At 39.8% G+C, this 18252-nt stretch overlaps 1 long non-coding RNA gene across 2 annotated transcripts in view; it reads right to left on the reverse strand.

Moving 5' to 3' along the window:
* The window catches only part of LOC122425103, a 207789-nt gene extending 190230 nt beyond the window's left edge, over positions 1–17559 (reverse strand). The window contains exon 1 of one of the 2 annotated variants that reach the window (XR_006264696.1): positions 16948–17545. This is a non-coding gene — a long non-coding RNA (uncharacterized LOC122425103). Of the gene's footprint in view, positions 1–16947 lie in introns of both variants that reach the window. The other variant, XR_006264697.1, reaches the window with a different exon arrangement.
* Between the last annotated feature and the right edge of the window lie 693 nt (positions 17560–18252).

Raw genomic sequence — 18252 nt, forward strand, 5'->3', positions numbered from 1 at the left:
CACCCAGGAAAATTATTAATAGAAGCAAGGCATCCTGTGTGATTGCTTATTGGCATATTTGAATTTCTCTGGTTGGTCCTAACTTGGAAGCAGGAATAAAATTAGGGAAACTTTCAATAATAACTGCTGTCAATAGCAATAATTATTATTGATAATTTAACTATTATCAATAATAATGGATAATAATCAAGTCCTGTCTATTTGGGGACCAGTGTTACAAGGGTTATTTTTTGGCTTCCTGGATTGGTATTGGTGATAGCAATCTGATTACTGCAAGTCTAACTCAGAGTCAGCTGATTTCCTTTGCTGGTAGCCGAGGATTTGGGGCTAAGAATCTCATTATATATGTTTTGTATATTAGTGCCCCCAAACTAAACAGGGCAGAGGGTGACCCAGGCCATGCCAGGGTGAAGAAGGAAGAGAAAGAAGATTTAGGAATCCAACTCTGATAAAGAACTGTAACAAAGTCTAATCTTAGAAGCAGAGGAAAAAAAAATCAATGGTTACATTTATTTACTAACATTAAATATGCCTTTATTTTATGCTAAGCCCTATATTAAACATCTTTCTTTCACTGTTTTTTATTTTCCCTGTTAAAATATTGTTAAGGTCAGTTTTTAGGCTACCCCTTTCTACAGATGGGAAAATTAAGGCTTAGAAAAAGGAAGTGTTTGTCCAAATCCCTGAAGCCAGTGAGTGATACTGGGACCAGCAGGCTCACTTCAGAGCCAGACTCAAGGTCAACCCCTTTTCCTGTCCTCTTCACTCCTACACTCAGGGGTCCACCCCACATCTTTGGGAGGCATAAGCCTTTTGTCTGGCAGGCAGCCCTTTTGCATGACAAGAGCTAAGTGACTCAGATTGTGAAGAGTAAATGATATGCCATCTTCCCCCCAAATTTCTCTTTCCTGAGCAGAAAAAGGAAAAAAAAAATCAACAAAAAGGGATGTCAAGTACATTGTCTAAGCAAATATCTAACCAGTGTAAAAAATTCCACTGAGTCATCTGTAGTGATATAGATGAATCTAGAGTCTAGCATACTGACTGAAGTAAGAAAGAGAAAGACCAATATTGTGTATTAATGCATATATACGGAATCTAGAAAATGGTACTGATGAAACTATTTGCAGGGCATGCATAGAAAGGCAGATGTAGGGAACAGACTTACGGATAGAGCAGCAGAAGGTGGGACAAACAGAATCACACTGACACCCCTACACTACCATGTATAAAGCAGATAGCCCAGCTTGGTGCTATGTGTGTGTGATGACCTGGAGAAGTGAGGTGTGTCACCTGTGTGTGACACACACAGCCCTGGTGTGATGACCTGGAGAAGTGAGATGGGGTTAGGAGGGAGGCTCAAGAGGGAAGGGTATAGGTATGCTTATAACTGATTCACGTTCCTGTATAGCAGAAGCTAACACAACATTGTAAAGCGGTTATTCTCCAACTTACCAAAGATATCCTATGATAAATCATAATGGAAAAGAATATTTTAAAAAAGAATGTTTATATATATAACCAAATCACTTTACTGTACAACAGGAATTAACAACATTGTAAATCAATCATACTTCAATAAAAATCAAGAAATAAGAAAAGAAATTCCTGGCCTGTCTATGAACAGATATTTCAAAGCTTCTGTCTCACTTGCATGGAAATGAAGTGTGAAGAAGTTTCCAGGGAGAACACAGAAAAGGATTGGACTGTTGGAGAAAGTCTGTGGGACCTGAGTCTGACTTTCCTTTCTATCTCCTTTCTGGTAGGACTTAGTTCAGCGAACATTTGTTAAGTGGAGCACATGATGCCAGATGGTGACCTGTTCAACAACAGGTCACAAGAGAAAGTGAAATAGAAAGTTTATGACTCACAGGTCCTGGAGGAAGTGCATAGCCTGCCCCCAGGGGTTACTCGGGGAGGTCAAGGCAGAGTTCAGAGAGAGTTGATCTTCAACTCTCTCTGTTGACAGGGACAGGCAGGGCCCTGGGCACATTCCTTTATTAGGATCCACGGGTGGAGTGCTTTGGGTTTCCCAGGCTAGGCCCAGATTTGTCCATTCAAACCAAAAGAACAGAATTTTGGTTAACCTCACGAGAGTCTTACCTAAGAGGTGCATAGAACAAAAAGATTCAGGTACACCAGGGAGACAGCTGATCATAAGTGCTGTTGGGGAAGTTTTATCAAAAACTTACATTTGCTTGTTATTCTGCAGGCTGACAACTAGGATGTGTGTTTGCATGAAGAGACTAGTGTTTGTTTAAGGTCTCTGCTGGTCATTTTGCCAAACAAAACAGACGCCAAGGCAGCAATATCGTGGAGTAGCTTAGCTCAAGTCAACATTTCTTCTCTTTAGTAATCAGTTTATGTGAATGGGGAAGAATAGATGGGGGTGACTGATGGTGGTAGGGACTTCTCAACCAAGTATCAGAAAGCCTGAGATGCAAGTTGTTGGCCCCAACTTTTTGGTAACTCTCTTTAGTTGTGGAGTGCTTAAATGCCTATTTTCAACTGTGTCTATAGAATGATAGAATACAATTGAGTATGGAGGGGTATGTAGAGGTAGCAGAGGAGTGGCACCCTTTTTAATTTGGAAGCCTTAGTAATGAGATGATACCTGCACCAAGTATTCTGAAGGTTACTTAAGCAGATAAAGGTCAGAGAAAAGCATATGCAGTGCATAGAAGGGAACAAGCAAAATCATAGAGGACTGAACAAGCTGATGGATTGCCCAGGAGAAAGGACTATAAGCCATCTGATGTTACTAGAGTCAAAAATATGAGGTGGGTGGTAATACCAGACTAGGGATTCTTAAACACCCCATACTTAGTTCAGGATTATTTGTAAGGAAAAGTGGATGTTCCCAATGCAGAGAAAGTCAAGTGATCCCAAGGAAGCAGCAGAGATTAGCATCAAAACTCTAAGCTTCTCAGTTACCATCAGGTTTCCCCCTAAAGTCACAAAGACTCCTTCGGCCTCATATTTTGGGCAATAAACTGAATGCTTTTTACTTATAGTCTGGCCGTAGAAACTCAAAGCAGGGCAACACCTTTATTGCAAGTACTAGAAAAGCCAGAGAAGTTACCAAAGACATATGTTTGAAGACACTGGAAAGCTACAGAAGTGACAAGGATTAGATAAGCTGGACCTCAGAGCAGAATGGAGGGGACTTCAAATGTGAGCTGAGAATCACCAGTTGTTTTTTTTTATCCTGGGATATTTACTGATTTGGGCTGCATAAAGGTTAAGGCCTGATCCAAACAGGGAAACTCTACTCAAGGAAAGAGAAACTGGAAATTTTTTTGTGGGTACTTGATGCTGGCTGATGGATTGGAAATTTAAGGAGGCCCAAATCCAACTGGTTTTATCCACTTGGCGTTTAACAGGCTCTGGGATGTACATAGGAAGCTAGGAGAGGAGACAAAAGGATCCTTAAAGCCAGAATAAATTTCCCAGTAATCTTGACATGGTTTCAAGACAAAGTGGAGAAGTGGGGCTCTCTTCAAACAAACCACTTGTTTTTAACTTGTTTTATTTTCTTTAAAAACATTGCTCAGTTTTGAACATTTGGAGATGAAATGTTCAAGAGAAAAACCTCCCAAGAGCTGCACTGAATCTGTCATTTTTAGGTCTAAAGAGTCAGACTTGCAAACAAACATGAGAAGAGCCATGCCTAAGCAACAAGGATGACGCAGGGAAGAACCGTATCTTACTGAGAGAAAAATTCAGTCCTGGGCTGGCTCAGTCTCTGCTTGGATTGAGAAAATGGGCTTCTCTCTTTACTTCCAAGCAGAAGAAAGTGGAACTGTCTCTAGGAAAAACATTACTTGTAACTTCCTGGATTCTCTAAATACAATGTCTGGCACACATTCACGAAGTATGAGACATATAATGTATAATACAACTGTGATTGGTAATCCAAAAAGAAACACACGGTAAAAGTGGGTCCACAGATGGTCCAGATGTGGGAGTTAACAAATCACAATTTAAACATGGCCATGATGAATACAGAGAAGATGGATAAAATGGATGAAAAGATTGAGAATTTCAATAGAAAATGTGAATCTATAAAAATCAGCAAATATCCTAGAAATTAAAACATTGGAAATTACACATAAATTAAATAAGTTTAACAGCATACTGGAGACAGCAAACCTTATGAGTAAGTGAACCTGACGATGACTCAATAAATTAGGTAAACTGAAAAAGAAAAAAGAGAATTTTAAAAGTATAAGAGACATGAGGGACACAGCCAAAAGTCTAAACATATTGTACACTTATTTGGTGTATTAGAAGGAGAGAAAACAAAGGATCACAAACAACTGCTGAAGAGACAATGACCAAGAATTTTCAAAAGTGAAAAACCCCATGTCACAGATTCTGTGAGCTCAGTGATTCTGATGAAGAACGAAGAACACACTGACACCCATTATCATCAAAGTATTGAAAATCAAAGTAAAAGAGAAAATTTCAAAATACCCAGGGGGAAAAAACCTCATAACAATACTTTGAAAAGGCAAGCAACAAGGCTAAGAAATATACTTTTTAATATAAAGATGGAATCTTTAAGAAATAGAAAGTACAGAAATAAGTGAGAGAAAATGGTACAACCCTATTATCTGTAGTATTTCCAATTTGGCCACGTTTCTCAAGTTAAAGATGTTCATACCCTTTCACTGAGAAGTCTAATCTCATATATGGAGGTGAAATGAATAAATATATTTTAACATATCAGAAGAGTTTAGAATATTTATTAATAAAAATACTCAGTACAATTATAAAGACATGTATCAGAGAGGGTTTCATAGAGATAACTCAATTCTGCCTTGCTTAATTCATTAAAATAATGAAGAAATGAAGTAACTTGAAAATGTTTCTTAATGTAAGTCAAATCATTATGCTATACACATTAAACTTATACAATGTTGTATAGCAATTATATCTCAATAAAACTGAAAAAAAATTAAAAAATAATCAAAAGTCCAAAAGTCCTTAACATTAGGAGGAAATTAAGTATGTAGGGTTTCCAGGTTTTTTTTTTTTTTTTAATTTCTGGCAGTGGAAGAGAATAGTGTGATTTAGGGCATTTCTGCTACCGTGCTATTTAGTTGCTAGTGAAAGTGAAGTTGCTCAGTCGTGTCCGACTCTTTGCGACCCCGTGGACTGTAGCCCACCAGGCTCCTCCGTCCATGGGATTCTCCAGGCAAGAATACTGGAGTAGGTTGCCATTTCCTTCTCCAGGGGATCTTCCCGACCCAAGGATTGAACCCAGGTCTCCTGCATTGCAGGCAGATGCTCATGTGCAACTCTGTGACCCCATGGACTGTGTAGCCTACCAGGCTCCTATGTTCATGGGATTTCCCAGGCAGGAATACTGGAGTGGGTTGCCATTTCCTTCTCCAAGGAATCTTCCTGACCCAGGGACCAAGCCCGCATCTCCTGCTTGGCAGGCGGGTTCTTCACCACTGAGCCACCTAGGAAGCCCAAGGGCATTTTGGGTTATTCTCAATGCATCTTGGCTTCGCTGGTGACTCAATGGTAAAGAATTTGCCTGCAATGCAGGAGGCCAGGATTCAATCCCTGGGTTGGGAAGATCCCCTGGAGAAGGAAATGGCAACCCATTCCAGTATTTTTGCCTGGAGAATTCCATGGAAAGAGGAGCCTGGCAGGCTATATTCCACAGGGTCACAAAGTCAGACACAACTGAGCGACTAACACACAAACAATAGTGTCCTAAGCTCAGAGTTCTGCCTGTTCCATGGTGCTATCCATACAAGTGGATTTGACTGCAAAGATGGAGAATGGTAGTTTTTATTTCCGATTGATCTAGAAAGTCAGCAGAACTTGTAAAATGCTTAAGTGACAAGCAAAAAAAAAAAAAAGTACCCGAAGACGCTCCCTGAAAACTTAGGGTGTATTTATTTACATCCTTCATGAATTGAGTTGCTTTTTCCTCTGGGGTCTTTGTTCTGGAAGGAAATTTTTTCTCTTAATACCAGGTGACGTTTCTGCAAAGTTTATCAGGCAATGGCCTCTTGGCTCAGAAACTTTTAGGTATTACGATAAAAGAAGGCTCCTTGCTGGGTGTCATAAAACCGATGTTCAGATGTGGTGTTTCCAGATGCCTCAGCTTAATCTGACGGCCTGGGACCACTCAGCATGATGGACAGCAACCACTAACATCTGCAGGCAGCAATGATTACTGACAGTTACGGTCAAAATCAAACTCCATGCCAAAAATTGAGTAACTTGTATTCATGAAAGTGCTTTCACTTCTTGTGCAAATGGCCAACAAGCTGTTAAAGGGTTGGTGTATTCACTCATCATGCAGAAAAAAAATCACTTGAAAAAAAAAAAGCCACCAGCTAAAAAATATAAATATGAGGGAGGAGCAAGAACTGAAATACATTCTAAATCAAGCAGCTTTAAATTTACATTCCATGCTAATGACTTCTACATGTTCCTTTTTATTAAGAAGCATTCCTAAGTTTAAAGGATTACTTATCAGTTTTTAAGTAAGAGGGTAGCTAGGTGCCCTGTTTTAAATGGACACAGAAGTTTGATCACTCATGTGTTATTAGGCAGTGACTGAGATTAGATAAAGATTTTAATGATTTAAACAACAGGCTCAGATTAGATGCTGCTGAATTTATCACACCTCATAGCAAAAACAAACTGGAGGCACTTACTTTCCAGGGAAGAAAATTTTATAGTGAAAATTTAAGAGTAAAGACATAAAGCTGCAATCTAAGTAGGTGGTGTGGCAGTCTGACCTTAACTTTCATTTTAAATCAGGTTCAAATCACTTGAATTCCAAAAAATAGTAAATTGCATTTTTGTTTTCTCCTCTTTACACAAAGTCACGCATACATCTTAGAATAAATACTATCCTTTCCTTAGGACACAAGGGCAAGCATGTATTGTTTCTTTCTTGATCTGAAATCCACATGGATGGCATTCTTTGTTATCATGGAAAGATCAACACAAAATGTAACCAGAAATATATTAGAGAGGTGCTCTTTACCCTATGGGTCAGCCAAGCACTTCTTCCCAGTAACAACTGGTTGGACGATAAACACAGACAACAGGCCCAGTGGACTTTATCAAACCAAAGGTATACTGTATCAAAGCAAGAACGGGCCCTTTAAATGATACGTTCAATTGATGATACCATAAGGGCCAAATGGAAGAAAAAGCTTTTAGCAATCACTGCTATAAGATACAAAATTACAAATAAAAAATTTGCTACAGGGAACTTCAAAGATGCTTGTGGAAGGTAGAGGGCTCTGAAATTTAAGTTCCATGGTACATCCACTTTTGCTCAAAACTTTAAAATGTGGGTACCCTTTGACCCAGCAACCTAATTCTTGATTAAAAATAACTGTTTTAATAAATATTTAAAGTTATACATTCACCTGGGCTTCCCAGGTGGCTCAGTGATAAAGAATCCACCTGCTAAGCAGGAGACATGGGTTTGATCCCTGGGTCAGGAAGATCCCCAGGATAAGGAAACTAGACCCCACTCCAGTATTCTTGCCTGGGAAATCCCATGGACAGAGGAGCCTGGCAGGCTCTAGTCCACAGGGTTGCAAAAGAGTCAGATGTGATTTAGAACCTAAACAACAAATCCATTTAAAGATCACTTTCATAGCATTGATTACTTGGAAAGATTTGGACCAACCTCAATATTTACCAACAGGAAGTGAGTTAAATAATTCCCCAACCATTCAATAGACCATCAGAGTTATAAAGATAATAATGTATATCTATATTTTAACAAAGTACATTATTAACTGCTAAGTGCACAAAACTAGTTACCAAATATAAAGCATGAAAACAAGAAAAATATAATTCCATTTTGTTAAATATTTATCCTCTGATGGGAAGAATGATTTTACTTAAATAGCTCAGAGGACAAACAGGGTAAGTAACTACCAAAAAAGATCACTTCTAGATTGACTGTGGATCTAAATGGTAAAGATAAAGCAATTAAGCTTTTAGAAAAATAAAATAGGAGCATATCTTCTTGATCTGGTGTAACGATTTGTTAAGAAGAAAAGACTCTTATAAAAGAAGAGGTAATGTGCATTACATTGAAAGAATCTCTGTTTCTCAAAAAATATCATTTAGAGGGTGAAAATGCAACTCAAAAAGTGGAGGAAGATATTCACTGAAGATAAATAAGAGAAAGAACTAGGGAACAGAGCTTACAAAGGTACTCAACAAATCAATAAGGGAAAAAGAAGATGACCCAAGAGAAAATTGGGCAAAAACTTGGAACCCCCCCCCCCCCAAAAAAAAAAAAGATATCAAAACATAAGAAAAGGTACTCAGCTTCATTAGTCACCAAATAAATGCAGTTAAATCCTACTGAGATATTATTTTACATCACAGAATGGCTAAATTATAAAGAGATAATACTACATGTTGATAAACATGCAGAATAACTGAACTCTGAAGTACTGTTGGTCAGAGTGCAAGTGAATACAATCACTTTAAAAGCTCTTTGTCAAGGTTTAGTAAAGCTCAACATAAGCCTACCTTATGACCTAGTAATCCACTTCCAGTCATGCAACCAAAATAAATGTGTAAACTTGCACATGAAAAGGCTTGGGCTAAATGTTCCTAACAGCATTATTCATAATAACCCTAAGCTGCAAGCTATCCAAATGGACATTAATAGAATGGACACACAACGCCATAGTTGTACAATAGCATCCCAGAGAGCAATGAGATGAAATCAATGTAATGGCATGGGGAAAATCTCAACTTGCTGTGGCATGAAAGAAACTTAATGTTGGGCTTCCCTTGTGGCTTAGCGGTAAAGAATCTGCCCATAGTGCAGGAGCTTCAGGAGACGCAGGTTCAATCCCTGGGTCAGAAAGATCCCCCACAGAAGGAAATGGCAACCCACTCCAGTATTCTTCCTTGGAGAATCCCATGAACAAAGGATCCTGGTGGGCTATGGACAGGCCTAAAAGAACACAAATTGTATGGGTCTGTTTACGAAGATTCAGAAACAGGTGAAACAAACCTCTGGGGTTACAAGTCACTGCTTACCTTTGGGAGGACAGCAGCCTTGAATAGGGCTTCCCTGGTGACTCAGCTGGTAAAGAATCTGCCTGTAATGTGGGAGACCTGGGTTCAGTCCCTGGGTTAGGAAGATCTCCTGAAGAAGGGAATGGCTACCCACTGCAGTATTCTGGCCTGGAGAAGTCCATGGACTGTATAGCAAAGAGTTGGACACGACTGAGCGACTTACACTTTCACTTTCACTTCACTTTCAGCCTTGAATAACCTTGATCAGGCGTAGTCTGCTACTCAGTTCAGTTCAGTCACTCAGTCTTGTCTGACTCTTTCCAACCCCAAGGACCACAGCACATCAGGCTTCCCTGTCCATCACCAACTCCCGGAGCTTGCTCAAACTCATGCCCATTGAGTCAGTGATGCCATCCAACCATCCCCTTCGCCTCCTGCCTTCAGTCTTTACCAGCATCAGGGTCTTTTCAAATGAGTCAGTTCTTTGCACCAGGTGGCCAAAGTATTGGAGTTTCAGCTTCAACATCAGTCCTTCCAATGAATATTCAAGACTGATCTCCTTTAGGATACACTCGTTGTATCTCCTTGCTGTCCAAGGGACTCTCAAGAGTCTTCTCCAACACCACAGTTGGGAATACTTGTAAATCCATGGCTGATTCATGTCAATGTATGACAAAACCCACTGCAATGTTGTGAAGTAATTAGCCTCCAACTAATAAAAATAAATGAAAAAAACAAATAAACAAAAAAAACCCCCAAAATATCAATTCTTTGGCACTCAGGTTTCTTTATGGTCCAACTCTCACATCCATACATGAATACTGCCAAAACCACCACCTTGACTAGATGGACCTTTGTTGGCAAAGTAATGTCTGTGCTTTTTAATATGCTGTCTACGTTGGTCATAACTTTTCTTCCAAGGAGTAAGCATCTTTTAATTTCATGGCTGCAGTCACCATCTACAGTGATTTTGCAGCCCCCCAAAATAAAGTTTGTCACTGTTTCCACTGTTTCTCCATCTATTTGCCATGAAGTGATGGGACCAGATGCCATGATCTTAGTTTTCTGAATGTTAAGCTTTAAGCACTTTTTCACTCTCCTCTTTCACTTTCATCAAGAGGCTTTTTAGTTCCTCTTCACTTTCTGCCATAAGGGTGGTGTCATCTGCAGATCTGAGGTTATTGATATTTCTCCTGGCAATCTTAATTCCAGCTTGTGCTTCATCCAGCCCAGCGTTTCTCATGATGTATTCTGCATGTAAGTTAGATAAGCAGGGTGACAATATACAGCCTTGACGTACTCCTTTCCCAATTTGGAGCCAGTCCTTTGTTCCATGTTCAGTTCTAACTGTTGCTTCTTGACCTGCATACAGATTTCTCAGGAGGCAGGTCAGGTGGTCTGGAATTCCCATCTCTTGAAGAATTTTCCAGTTTGTTGTGATCCACACAGTCAAAGGTAGTCAAAGTCTGCTACTGTTAATGCCTTCTTTTGCTCTGTGCACTGGTTACATGGTCTTACCTACTGTGTTAAAAAAACAAATGAGCCTTATACGTACGCTTTTCTGGTATGCATGCTGTGTGTGTGCGCTCAGTCACTTAGTCCAGTACTTTGCAGCCCCATGGACTATATAGCCTGCCAGGCTCCTCTGCCCATGGGATTTTCCAGGTAAGAATTCTGGAGTGTGCTGTCGTTTCCTCCTCCAGGGGATCTTCCCAGCTCAGGGAACAAACCTGTGTCTTCCGCATTGGCAGGCAAATTCTTTACCGCTGTGTCACCTGGGAAGCTATGTATGCTATGTGCTTAGTCGCTCAATCATGTTCAGCTCTTTGCGACCCCATGGACTGTATAGCCTGCCAGGCTCCTCTGTCCATGGGGATTCTCTGGGGAAGGATACTAGAGTGGGTTGCCATGCCCTCCTCCGGAGGATCTTTCCAACCCAGGGATCGAACCCAGGTCTCCCACACTGCAGGAAGATTCTCTATACCCCTACAAAATTTTTATTTTAAGAATTGGGTGTAAGACATTGAAATGTTACACTGAAATATTGCTTCCACAAACTAATGTTTTGTTAGTCTTTAAATAGTAGATGAGATAGCTTCCATGTTAGGATAAATTAATTCAAAGAAAGAAAATGCATCTCCTGAAAAAGGCAGAGAAATGCTTCTCCTCTGAATTCTTCCTGTTGAATTTTTCTACAATGAGATCTAATAGATGTTCTCATTCTTGCCTTCTGTTCACTGGGAGCTCATTTCCATATCTGTCAGCTTTCCATCCTACTTATTTTTTGCCTAATACATCTTTCTCATTTCAAGGAAATATTTGACTCCATTTAAGATGACTTCATAAGCTGGGGAATATCGGAAAACAAAGAAATACCAAGCAAGTAGAAAGAGATGAATGGATCTCACCACATTTTGGATTTCTTTGCAGTTTTTAAGTATGATGTCCTGTGTCCCAGAGGTAGTGCCTAAAACCAGATACTCTCCTCAATGATTAGCTGAATTAATTATTGGCTTGTGTCAGTATACCAAGAGGCACCAGAGGAACCATCATGGCCCATCACATCAGGGTCTAAGTGCTGAGGAGTCTGAGAATGCAATTATGCAATGGATAATTCCATCCAGTGGAGAGGGCCAATGACTTCTAATTCAACATATAATAATAAACTGCAGACAGGGATCTGAGGTTTGCCAAAATGAATAAATAATATTATATTTCCCAAAATGACCAAATTTAGCTGTGTGGAGAAACTGATGGTGCTGATTCATAGATATTTCAAATCATCTCTTCTTCCTTATGCAACATCTTTGGCTGTGAGCAACCAGCAAAGAGGCTGGTCATTCAAATTAATACATTTTGTAGTAGCCAATTAGAAATATCTAGAAGGGACAAATGGTTCATAAAAAGCAAAGTGGTATTGCAGGAGTCTTCTGGTCTGGCCAACATTTTAAAGCAATGACTTTCTTGTGGACAGGAATTATTATATGAGAGGGAAAAAAAGATAAAACTTCAACCAAACAGAAACTTGTGCTAAAGTTGTTTTTTTTTTTTTTTTTTTAAGCAGTCAGTAACTAAGTCTTTCTGGTATCCAGTATCTCATGTGTCTTTGATACTCAGAAGTGTAACATACAGGGACACATTCAGAGTTTTCAAGGTGCATACAGATGGTTATGCCATGAGGGTACTTATACTAGCTATTTTAAAAAGTTCAGGTTTTTTATATTGCATTGGCCAAGAAGGGTTTTTCCATAAGATCTTACAGGAAAACCTGAATGAACTTTTTGGTCAACCCTATATATATCTATATAGGTGTATACACACACACACACACACATAGAAACATCATTGGCTCAATGGACATGAGTTTGAGCAAAGTCAGAGAAGATAGTAAAGGAGAGGGAAACCTGGTATGCTGCAGTCCATGGGGTCGCAGAGTCAGACACAACTCAGCACCTGAACAACAATATATAGGCTTCATTTAATTTTCAAATAAGGCTGAAACTAATGGCATGATCAGGGGCAGTAAGTGCTTCCCACGCCTCAAGCGATTGTGGTTTGCCAGGCACTGCACTGAGGTTATAATTCAATATACTCTCAAGGTGTGATATCTGTTTTTCAGAGGAGAATATATTGAATTTCATCATGAATGTATTTAACGGCCATGAATTAGACCAGAGTCCCTTAGCAAAGTGAGAGGAAGACACAGAAGCCAAGGGCAGGAGGGTGGGGATGACTCTCCAATTGTGGTTGAGTTTGCTCTGAATTCTGCAGAATGATACGATGTTCAGAAGTTGGTGTGAATAGGGAGGTGCAGGCTGCTTTCTTGTCTTTCTCAATGGGTGGGAATCATACTGGGGTGAGGATAAGTGAGGTGTTTAAAGATGCACTTTTAAGTATACTATCAAGAGTGAAACAGACCACCAGCCCAGGTTGGATGCATGAGACAAGTGCTCAGGGCTGGTGCACTGGGAAGACCCAGACGGATGGGATGGGGAGGGAGGCGGGAGAGGGGATCGGGATGGGGAACACATGTAAATCCATGGCTGATTCATGTCAATGTATGGCAAAAACCACTACAATATTGTAAAGTAATTAGCCTCCAACTAATAAAAATAAATGAAAAAAAAAAAAGAAATTTCAACTACAGAAAAAAAAAGAAAGGATCACAGAATGATAAATACAATAAAACTTTCACTACCTCCTGAAAAAAATAAATAAATAAAGATGCAGCTTTTTCCCCCTATACATATCATTACTAAAAAAAAAAATCTTAATTTCCAACTAAAGAAGCAGAAATCTGTCAGTGCTAGGCAATTGAAATGCTCCTTTTCAAGATTAATTTTAAATACCACTGGTTTATAAGTTTTATGTCCTTACTCTTAAACTTCCTCTTCACCCTCACCCCACCCCCAACCTGCCACTACTCTCCCAGTGTGAAGATACTACTCCATTCACTGGACTGAGCTTAAATGTCCAAGTGGAGAAAGTTGCTAAGTGGTTGCATTGATATTCTAGCCAAAATCCACTGACTTCAAAGCCTGCTTGGACCACACATCACATCTGTAATATGAGGTCCTACTTTGGAGGTGTCGTAGCCAAGGGCAACAGGAGGGTGGTGATTCTGCAACTCTGTGCACAGCTTGGATACATACTAAGGAGACGTATACCTGGGAGGCAGGGGTGAAGGGGCATCTTTATAAAAGCACTCAGGTAAAGCTGGCGCATGGGATAAAATGATTGTAATGACACTTTGAGGAACACAATTAAATAAAGACTTGAGTTTCTTAAACAAAAAAAGTTAACTCAGTGTCTGAGAAATATGAAATTACAATATTGAAAATGTTCCTTCAAACTGGATTTGCACCATACTCCAGGAAGAGTCTGATTTCCCCCCAACCCTCGGGGGGCAAGGTCTGGTCAGAATTTTTGTTCTGTAGTCTTTTTCCGAGTAGACCTAATATAAAAATTTTGATCTATCTAGTGAAATTATAATTTTGTGACACAGTCACTTACTTGGTAAAGTGGTAAAGAATCTGCTGCCAACAGAGGAGATGTAGGAGACACAGGTTTGATCCCTGGGTTAGTAAGATCCCATGGAGAAGGGAATAGCTACTTACTCTAGTACTCTTATCTGGGAAATCCCACGGACAGAGGACTGGTAGGCTACAGTCCATGGGGTCACAAAGAGTCAGACAGGATTGAGCAATTAAACAACCACCAAGGTGGTGGACAGGTTGAAATTTGGAGTCAGGCAATGCAATGTGGTGTCTCTCAACTGCTCTTTACTTGCTGTGTGACCTGAAGAACTTACTCAATCTCTCTCTACATTTCTGGCTGTATCAGTCCAATCTCTGCCTCTGTCTTAAATGGCCTCTCCTCTTCCCTGTGGCTGTCACTAGCAAGGTTACTTGCCACTGGATTTAGGGCCTGTTGGGATAATTCAGGATGAGCTCAGTTGGAGATCCTTAACATAATTACATATGCAAAAATCTTTCTTTCCAAATAAAGTCATATTGATGAGTTCTGGATTTGGGGATGTGAATGTATTTGGGGGGAGGACATCTTTCAACTCACTACATAGTGTATATTTGTATGGCCTTTCCTTTTTAAAAAATAAATAACTTTCATGTATATGTGAAATGGAGGAGGACTCCATGGTCCTTCTCCCCAGCTCATATCCTCTGTCTGACTTCTATCTATAGAAAACTTTTAGTTGAAGAATAAGTTTAATCAGAGAAGTGAGAAAATGCAGAAGTAAACACAAACAAACAAGACCAAATACTATTAGTTAAACAAAGTCAAGGACTTTTGGTTCTTCTTAAGATAAGATTCTGAGCTATATCCTTTGAGCTGTCTTATAGATACTGAAACCCCCATCAGCTGGAAGAAAACTACATAGTGACTGGACTAGTCGTGACATAAGCTGCCACAATTCCAAAAAGTGGCCTCAAAGAAATGGGAACAAACCTACCTTGGAACAATCAAAATGATGCTGATCAGACCACTGCATAACCCAACTTCAAGACGACCATCAGAGCTGACTGTGTTGTTTCTACATGAAGCCTCCTCCCTCCATCTATAAGAGGTCTTGCCCAATGATTATCAATGATGCTTTGGACAGGAGCCAGCCTCCTGCCAGCCTCCAGGAAACAGAAAACTTCTCTTTCTAGCAAGATTGTCTCTTTCCTGGCTTTAGAGCAGCAAGCAGCCAGACCCCACTTACAACACCATGTTCTCATTTAAAATTGTAATTATCACAACATCTCTGTGGATGAGGACTATGAGAACAAAACACCAGAAATCCAAGACAATGAAATGACTATGAGAGAAGTGGAGAGGTAGAGGAAGACAGTACAGATTGCTTCATATATGGGGATACTGAGAGATGCTTCGTGGAACAAGCCTAAACAGAACTTAAAGGATGAGTAGAATTTTGAAACTTAGATTTGTTTTGTATGTAACAGCAAAAATAATTAACATTTACAGGTATGCTCTGAGCATAAAGAGACAGATTTCATGTAAAGCAAGTAATACACAGCCTATTATACAGTATTGAAAACCTATTTATAGTAATTACTATTAAATGTTGCTTTTTCAAGACCTGCCAAATTAATTACTCAAATTGTTAATAATATTCATTTTCCTGTGCATTATACTTTAAAATATTTTCCTTTAACACACACATTGATTTTCATAAAACTTTCTGAAGGTTATCAATCATTTCACAAGACAAATAGAAGCTGGCATTTATGCTAGAATATTCTGCCATCTGCAGGTAACCAAGGGGTGCTACAATGCTCAGGATAATGAGCTGCATCTGTTAATACTAATTAAATGCCTTTTGAGGCAGGGGCGCTTGCTCAAAATCTAGGAAGCCTCAATACATTCTTGTAGCATTCTTGTTAATACATTATTGTTAGCTGATGTTAGTCAGAAAAATGCTCCTTTAGGTAATACATGAAAAGATACTTGTTCTTTACTACCACGCCCCCAAATTTTGAACTTTAAAAAATATACACACGTTCAGCTCTTTACAGGATGTTCACTGCAAATCAGTAGTTTCCAAAGTATTATTCCTGGATCAGCAGTGCTACCTGGGATCTTTTTAGAAATGCTAATGCCTAGATTCCTCTCTCCCCCCAAATTATCATCAGAAACTCTAGAGGAGGGGTTCAAAAACTGATGTTCTACCAAAGTAGCCAGATTGTTTTGAAGTTTGAGAACCAGGGATCTGAAAGTTTGAAAATGGGGGTTTCTACTGAATGGGCAGAGTGGGTGATATTTTGAGGTCGGTGCCTACAGAAGAGAAGAGGGGAGTAGTGAGAACAGCCTAGACCACCTGCATGTCTTCAGAGAATATTTATTTTTTATAAAAATAGATCCCAGGTATTGGCAACGTTTCCTTTTTCTAGCAAGGGAATTTGATTTTTTTCTATGAAGACTTGAAAATAAAGGAAATGTTGGCTTAGGTTTTCTGTTTGGTCTTATGCTAAAATCATTTATGAGCTTAAACTAAATCCCTTAAGTAACTCAAGTTTTATTCACACACACGATGAAAACCCAAACTGCAAATCCTTTAGAGCAAAGACATACTATTCCACCTTGCTTCATTTAAAATCATCAAAAAATAATAATAAAAGAAAGCCATCATTATCAAATATCCTAGGATGGGAGAATATTGTTATTTGCAAATGTGCATTTGAAATCAAGTCATGTCCTCTTTTAATTATATTAAGGCCTCAGGATTTTTTCATAATACAAAATAATATATTGGGGCTTTAAGTGTTTTGAGCTAAAAAGCATCACAGAGAGTGTAAAAATGCTATAAGCATATACACAGAGCTACCAAAAGCAACACAAGGAGGCATGATAGTGAAAGAAAACGGAGCATCCCAGGGACACTTCCCTTACCTCGAACCGAGTCCTGTGGGGCGAAGGGCGACAGAACGCAGCTCAGTGACCCTGATGTGCTTCCTCCTAAAGAAGGCAGGAGAGGACGGCGGGGCTCCAGGCTCAGACTGCTCAGGCTGGACTGGCCGCCTCGCCACGGGACTTGCTCCCAGAGGGACTCGAGCACACTCAACCTCCCTTAACCTGTTTCCTCATCTGTAAAATGCTGCAACAGCCAGCCTACCTCATGAGGGGGTAGTGAAGCTTCTCGAACTAACGCTGCGACTGGCACTGGTTCTCGACCTCGGTGGTGCAACGGCATCACCTGGAGATCTGTGTTATTAGGTGTTACTAGGAAAGTACTTAGCCCAAAGCCTGCTTTATGAGGACAGCATGATCCTTGTTAACAGCGATTGTTGCCGCCTGTGAGGCATTACTCTCTGGGGCTGCACATTAAACTCACCTGGAAAACGATGACCCCAGGCCCTGCTGCAAACTTTCTGATCTACTCGATCTGGCTTAGGCACCTGACCTTTTCATTTTCTTTCAAATTCTCTCCGTGACTGTAATGTGGGGCCCAGGTGGAGAACAGAATGGCAGATGGATAAATGAGGAGTCCTCTTAATGTCTCAATGATCTCATAAGGGAGACAGACAAACCACAATGGACTGTGATGACAAACATCTGACTTCAGTACTTAACTAGAGGCTAGATGTCACTTCTCTTTATGGTAACACCACAAAGTGGGGACTAGTATTACCACTGGTACAAAAATGTTAATTTCACCATTACTTCCTAAGATGTGTTTCTTGTTTCACAGAAATGGAAGATAAATTCAGAATTTTGTGGATGGGGGCAGGAATTACAGAGTAAGTTTCTCTGTATAATTGAGTCTCAGGCATTTAAAATGCCTGAAGAGACCAAGAAAGAAGAAATCGGAAATAAAGGACTGAAGGGCTGAGTGACTGGGTGAAAAAGGAAGGGGGAAGGGGAGATGACTATAGCAAGGGGAAGAACTTTGAAGAGAGTGTATGTGTATACACACACATACTCAAGTTCAAGTAAAATAGGTGTTCAACAAAAAGTATGAATGGGAAATGTAGTGGATCACTTGCAGAAACTAGTTTGTGAACTAGTTATGTGGACAAGAGGACTCAGGAGAGGTGAGGAAGCTGAGGTTTTACAAGTTAAAGAAATGGCCAAGTGTGAAGCACTGGTTAACAGGATAGCTGACTTCTAGGTCTGAATTCTTATCAGGTAGATTGTGGTAGAGACTTTTAATGGATGGACATCTTTTCCCAGGGTAATCAGGAAGGTCTAAAAGAG

This window comes from Cervus canadensis, chromosome 22, assembly GCF_019320065.1.
Source record: "Cervus canadensis isolate Bull #8, Minnesota chromosome 22, ASM1932006v1, whole genome shotgun sequence".
Classification (NCBI taxonomy): Eukaryota; Metazoa; Chordata; class Mammalia; order Artiodactyla; family Cervidae; genus Cervus; species Cervus canadensis.